We start from the raw sequence: 6,726 nt of genomic DNA, 5'->3' as shown, positions 1-6,726 counted from the left end.
CTGGCCCGGCTCTGGCCATTGTGGCCATCTGGGGAGTGAACCAGCAGATGGAAGATCTAGCCCCCCTCCCAATTACTTGACCTTCAAATAAATAAATCTTTTTAAAAAATGAAGTAGTTGAAAAAAAAAAGACATAGGATCCAGGAGACAGAGGAGCCACCTCACAGAGGGGAGGGGATGAGTGAGGTGGACCAGGTGTCCTGGGACCTCCGCTGTGCAGTGACTCTGGAAACAAGCGTCAGTCTGGAGCCAGGGGATGGGGGATCCCGGAGGGATGCCACTGGAGAAAACACCATGGAACCTAGAAATTTCCGCACATATCTGGCTCAAATGAGGATTGTTTATACCTGGGTGCGTGATGAGCTTGTGCTAGTGATGGATGTGCAGAGAAAATGACCAAATGGGAAAAGCAAGGAACCGGCAACACTAGAGAGCACACGTAAGGAAGCAAATGTGACTCCAACAGGCTCTGTGTCTCAGGTGTGAAGAGTTTTTGCATAGCCTTAGAAATGTAAGCACTGTGGCGATCCATCCAGAAATGGGGTTGGGACTTTGCTGGGAGGACGAGGGGAAAAGATCTGACATGTGTGCCTGCGGGAGTGCACGTGTGTGAGTGGGAGAGGGCTCAGTCCTCATGGCCCACAGTAGAAGCTGATGGGTGCTACTGAAAGCGGTGCCAGCACTAGCCTCCCAAACAATTTACTTAGGAAATGAAGATGCGGGGCTGGCGATGGGACACAGCAGGTTAAGCTGCTGGCATCTCTTATGAACGCCGTTTGAGTCACAGATGCTCTGCTTCCAAAACAGCTCCCTGCTAATGCAACTGGGAAGCCAGTAGAAGCTGGCACATGTGCTTGGGCACCTGCCATCCACTTGGGAGACCTGGATGGAGTTCCCGGCTTGGGCCTGGTCCAGTCCTGGCTGTTGGAGAGTGAGCCAGCTTATGGGAGATTCTCTCTCTCTCTAACTCTGTCTTTCAAATAAATAAGTAAATACATAAATAAACATTTTTTAAAATGGATTTGTGGCCGGCGCCGTGGCTCAATAGGCTAATCCTCCGCCTTGCGGCGCCGGCACACTGGGTTCTAGTCCCGGTCGGGACGCCGGATTCTGTCCCAGTTGCCCCTCTTCCAGGCCAGCTCTCTGCCATGGCCCAGGAGTGCAGTGGAGGATGGCCCAAGTGCTTGGGCTCTGCACCCGCATGGGAGACCAGGAGAAACACCTGGCTCCTGCCTTCGGATCAGCGCGGTGTGCCGGCCATGGCAGCCATTGGAGGGTGAACCAACGGCAAAGGAAGACCTTTCTCTCTGTCTCTCTCTCTCACTGTCTACTCTGCCTGTCAAAAAAAAAAATGCATTTGTCCCAGTGAGGGGCTCTGGAACATAACATCTATGTCTTGGTCAGGAGACACCACCCATCCATGTAAACTTTACAGCATCATTCATTGTTTAGCCTCGTATTCTAATACACCATTACTATATTTATTACATTTTAAAAAAATTTAGTGCTATTTATTTGAAAGGCAGAGTTACAGAGAGAAAAAGAGGGAGAGTGAGCAAGAGAGATCTTCCATCTGCTAGTTCACTCCCCAAAAGGCAGTAATGGCCAGGGCTAGGCCAGGCCAAAGCCAGGAGTCCAGAATTCTATCCAGATCTCCCATGTGGGTGCAAGGGCCCAAACTCTTGGGCCATCCTCTGCTGCTTTCCCAGGTGCATTAGCAGGGAGCTAGATCAGAGTTGGAACAGCCAGGACTTGAACTGGTGCCTGTATGGATGTCGGCCTCACAGGCAGGGGCTTAACCCGCTTTGCCACAACAAGCCCCTAGTTATATATTTTTTACAAAAGAAAAACAAAGCGCATACTGCTAGAACCCAACTGGTGGAGCCACTTCGGTTACACTGTTTCTCCTTGGCTTTGAGTAGTGCTGTGGGAGCCAAGCCACTCTGTGTGTTCCTGTTTTCTCACCTCTTTGCATCTCGCATGTAGTGCTACCTTTCCCATTTGGAAGGAGCTGCAGTGAATTTTCTTATAAAGCTCTGTGCTTGCTTTGCCATGAGCCCTGCCCTAGGAAGTTAAACAAGTCTGTCTTCCCTCCCTCCCCTGCCTGTCCACAGCGCTCAGTCCCAGGAGGCTCCTTGACTTGGTGGGAGCAGCGTCACAGGTGTTGGGCCAGGGGAGCACAGGAGGAGGGACCCTTGTTTCAGGAGAGAGCCCCATCGGTGCTTTCCGTGTGCAGAGCTCAGAGCAGAACTCAGGGTAGGGAGCAGACTGCTGCCGATTTTGCTGGGACAGAACCTCTCCCTCAAAGTCACGTCAACAGAAGGCTGTCTTTCTGTCCTGTTGGTTCTGCTGTGTTTGGGCACTTGGCACGTCTCAGCCACAATCAACAGACAAGCCTTGGACATCACTTGTGCTATGTGCCAGGTGACACTGGGGGACCCCAGGGGAAACACCTGGCTCTGCCCTTAAAGGGTTCTCGATGGAGGGCCTGGGCTCACCCAGCTCAGCTCCACCTGAAGCTGCCCCGCCTTCAGTGTGAGCCAGATCCTCCCTGTGTGGCCGACTCTGCTCTCGGAGACGGGGCTCAGACACAGGACCGCCACAGCTCCCGCCTTGTGGGAGGCCACTGTGTGCCAAGGCAAGGGAAAGCAGAGGATAAACATGAGTTGTCCCTGCTTCCGAGAGTGGTACAACTCCTCTGTGGTCAGAAAGCAGAGCACCCGGAACTGGGTGGATTGGATGGAATTCAGGCAGGCGAAGAAAGTGACTCCAACTGGGGCATTTCCTGTACATAGGATTTTGTTTTGCCCAAAATGCATTAAATTTATAGGCAAATGAAGAAAAATATCAAGAGCACAGATTTCTCTTAGAAACATTATTGTCAGGGCCTGGTTGCTGGATGCTGCAGTGCCCGGTGTAGAACCTGGCTCCTAGGAGCTGCCCAGGGGACACCTCTCACCCTGAACGAGGGACCTGCTCTTGTTTACATGATTGACCTGCCCCAGGCTGGCTGTGTCAGTGTGTGTGTGGGTATGTGTGGGTGTGCGGGTGGTGTGGAGGGGGAAGAGTTAGGTGGGGTCTAGGGGTACCCAGAAGACATTTCCAAATTTATTGCTTCTGGTCCAGATTGGGTTTCAGGTCCCAGAGGTGGGGACTCGGTTTCCTTTCTCTCCGTCTGGTTCCCACCCTGCTCATGCAGGAAGATGGGCAGCCTTTGTACCCCTCCTCCTACGTCCAGTGGAGGCCTGTACAGCAAGACGTGAGTATTCAACAACCCTGGCTTGGAGGGCAGTGTGCTTAACTTGGTCTTCCCAGCAGTTTGTTCCATCGCTCTGGCTGGCTGAGCGTCTGTTTTCTCTACCTTAACTTTGTAGTAGAATGAAAGAATGCTACCACTTGGAGCACTGGAGACAGCAAGCATTTTACAATGAGGCTTCTTAGAGGATTACAATGTGTATGAATCCTAACATAACTAGAAGTCAATCTATTCCATAGAGCAAGGATTAAAATCCAAGCAGGCAAAAATGCAATTTAAAAAGGGGCCCAAAATAGCAACAGTCTCCCAAAGAAGATGGACGAGTGATTGATAGGCACCTGAGAAGAGGCCTGGCTTCATCAGCCACCGGGAAAATGGAAAACAAAGCCACAAGACACGGTGTCACACCTTCAGATGTGGAGAACCAGAATTGCCGCATTGCTGCTGGGAATGTAGGATAACAGCCTGTTCACTCTGAAGACGCCCTGACAGTTACTCAAAAGTTAGGCAGAATTACACCTGAGCCGAAAATTTCCCTTCTAGCTATATACCTGGGAGAAGTGAAAACATCTGTCCACATGGAAACCTGGAACTCCCATGTTCACAGCAGCGCTATTCATAATAGACAAAGTGTGGAAAACCCAAATGTTCATCAACCGGTGAATGGATGGACAAAACATGGTACGTCCATTCAACAGAATATTCTTTGGCCATGGAAAGGAATGAGCCACAAATTACTTACCTGAAAACATACCAAGTGAAAGAAGCCAGTCACAGAAGACCACACCTCCTCTGTCTGGTTTTGAAATGCTCTGTGGGTATTTATGGAGGCACAAAGCAGGTGAGTGGCTGGCGGGCTGGGGGAGGGAGGGTGAGGAATGACTGCTGATGGGCAGTTTCTTTCTGAGATGATGAAAATGTTAGAAAACTGCCCGTGGCAGGGATCGCACGATGCTGGGAGTGTACATAACACCGTCAATTTGTGCTGCGGTGAGTGGAATGTGAGTTATGTCCGAATAAAGCTGTAGTAAAAAATACCAACAGAGATTGTGTGACTCTCTCCCAGCTGGACTGTGACTTATCTGAAGGTAAATTTGGCACCTTCTGTCTCTTTGAGTCTCCCATGGAAGTAAACACAGCAGGGAGTACCAGGAAGTTGGCTTGCTGATTGATTGGGTAATTGATAAATACATCTTAACAAGCAAACCCACAATGGAGAAACAATTCCCTCAGCTGCTATTATCAGTAGGGGTGTGTGTGTGTGTGTGTGAGAGAGAGAGAGAGAGAGAGAGAGAGAGAGAGAGACTGAGATTTGGAAGAAGGTGTTCATGTCATTTCACCCTCCCATGACGGGCAGGCAGGTGCGCCAGGGGACAGGTAAAGGTAGCAGTGAGGAGCGGAGGAGCCTCAGCTGACACTGGCCTGCAGCTTGAGTTTCTGCACTCAGTCAGAAAGGGCTGGAGGCTAAGTCTCAATGACATCTTGTCACCTGGGCGCCATCCACTGAGTCTAGAGGAAGATCCTGAGGGGGACCTGGGATGCTGGCTCAGGGTTAGGACTCCCTTGGCTCCTGGGCTGTCCCGTGTGTGTGTGTGTGTGTGTACGTGGCTGTGTTGAGCTCCAGGCCTCCCCGCCTCCTCCTTGGCAGTGTTCTTTCAGGGAGAAACACACCCACATCAGGGCCTTGGCCATCCTTACTGGAGTCAAGGATGCTCACGGGCACCCGCTTCCCTTCCACTTCCCAGTCCCAACTTGACCTTTTACCTCCCCTCTGGCCAGGGAGAGACAAGCAGAGCAGTGTGCTCGGAGTGGACGGTGGAGGTGAAGGTGGAGGGGGTGCGGGGGGGAGAGGGGAAGAGAGAGAGGAGGGGAGGAACAGAGGGAGGCGCAGGGTCAGGCTGCAGAGTGGGAAGGCAGTGGTTGGGGCACTGGCAGTGAGCTGGGGTCGGAGGAGGGCAGGGCATGTCAGCCATGGAGGGGTGGCATCCGGTAGTCGCTCAGGGAGCTCCCTTTGGGAGGTGCTATGACAGCAGCAACTCTGGGCTCCTGGCTGGCAGCAGGACCCTAGCCCTCTCCCCAGAATGAAGCCCCTGCACCCTGCCCCTGCCTCTGCCTCTGCAGGGTCTCAGCTCTTGGGAATGGCTCAATAGTGGTGACCTCTCCTGTATTTGCATTAGAAGTCTTGTAATTTCTTCTCCTACACTCCCCTCCCCCCAGTTGGCTGGCTGGGAACCCAGAGTTCACCAAGACTAAGATGCTTCCTACAGCTCCAGAGCTTGGGTGCATCTATGTGTGCGGGCCCAGATCCTTCCAACCCATGGGGCTGCTCTCCAGGGACAGAGTCTGGGTTTTCCTCGATATGCACAAACCCCAACCCCCATCCAGCCCGCCACTTACCTGGGTATGAACTCAGCCAACATGCACAGGCCTCTGAGGTCTGAGCTGGCCTTGGTCCGGCAGAAGGGGTCCCGATGAGAATCGCCAAGGGGTGTCTCCCTGCAGCCTCGTTTGCAGCTGCCGACACAGCAGCAGGCACTGTGGCACAAACGACATCTCAGTTGAATGAGTGGCGGCGTGGGAGGGAGGCAGCCAGAGCTTTAGCATCCAAACGCTACCATGTTTCTCAATGTCCTCTTGAGCCAGCGTCTGCACTGCCACGGACATAGCCGTGGGAGCCGGCTGTGGCCACTGACCGTGGGCTGGAGCCAGCTCTGATTTCACACATGCTGGCTTCCCACGGCTCCGTGTTTCTGGTATCCATAATGGAGTCTCTGTCCAAATGCTTGTTAGGGCTATTTTTAAAAAGTCCCATTTAGCATCGCACTGATGCCAGCAATGCAGCCTATAAAGGAAGACGACAAATGATCACTTCCTCTTCCAACTCTGTCCGAGGCCTGGAGCTGCAAGACGAACGGAGTCTATTCTTGGACAGTCAAGACAGAAGTTTCTTTTTTTATTGTTTTTTTTTTTTTTAAATGCCAGTCAAAATTTAATACCATCAGCACTCTGTGGGACTCTGCGGATGGTGTGTGCCAACAAGGCGGAGTCCTGCCAGCAGAGAGCGTGTCCTTACGGAGACACGGCAGGGTACTAGGGGCCGTGTAAGGATCTTGGACATGAAAGTCAGTTTCCTCTTGGATACAAGCTTCCTGTGGTATTTGTGGAGCAGCTGTGAAGGCCCTGCTTAACCACAGCAAACACTTCTGCAGTACCAACCCCAGGCCAGATGCTATCATCGGTAGTGCTTTCCATATCCGTGTCAGTTAATCTTTATAAGCACTCTAGTAGGATGGCCCTGGTGTTAGCTCTGTGTTACAGATGAGGAAACTGAGGCTCAGAGACGTTGAGTGACATGTCCAAGGCCACACAGCTAGCATGTAATTCAAATGCCGAGCAGCCAGGCCCCAAATAGCGGGCTCTCGGCCCCTGCTGTTGGGATTGGCACGGGGGCCTGGGGTCGTGGAGGAACC

This window comes from Lepus europaeus, chromosome 2 (genome assembly GCF_033115175.1).
Source record: "Lepus europaeus isolate LE1 chromosome 2, mLepTim1.pri, whole genome shotgun sequence".
In the NCBI taxonomy this organism is placed as follows: domain Eukaryota; kingdom Metazoa; phylum Chordata; class Mammalia; order Lagomorpha; family Leporidae; genus Lepus; species Lepus europaeus.
This window is presented reverse-complemented; position numbering follows the sequence as displayed.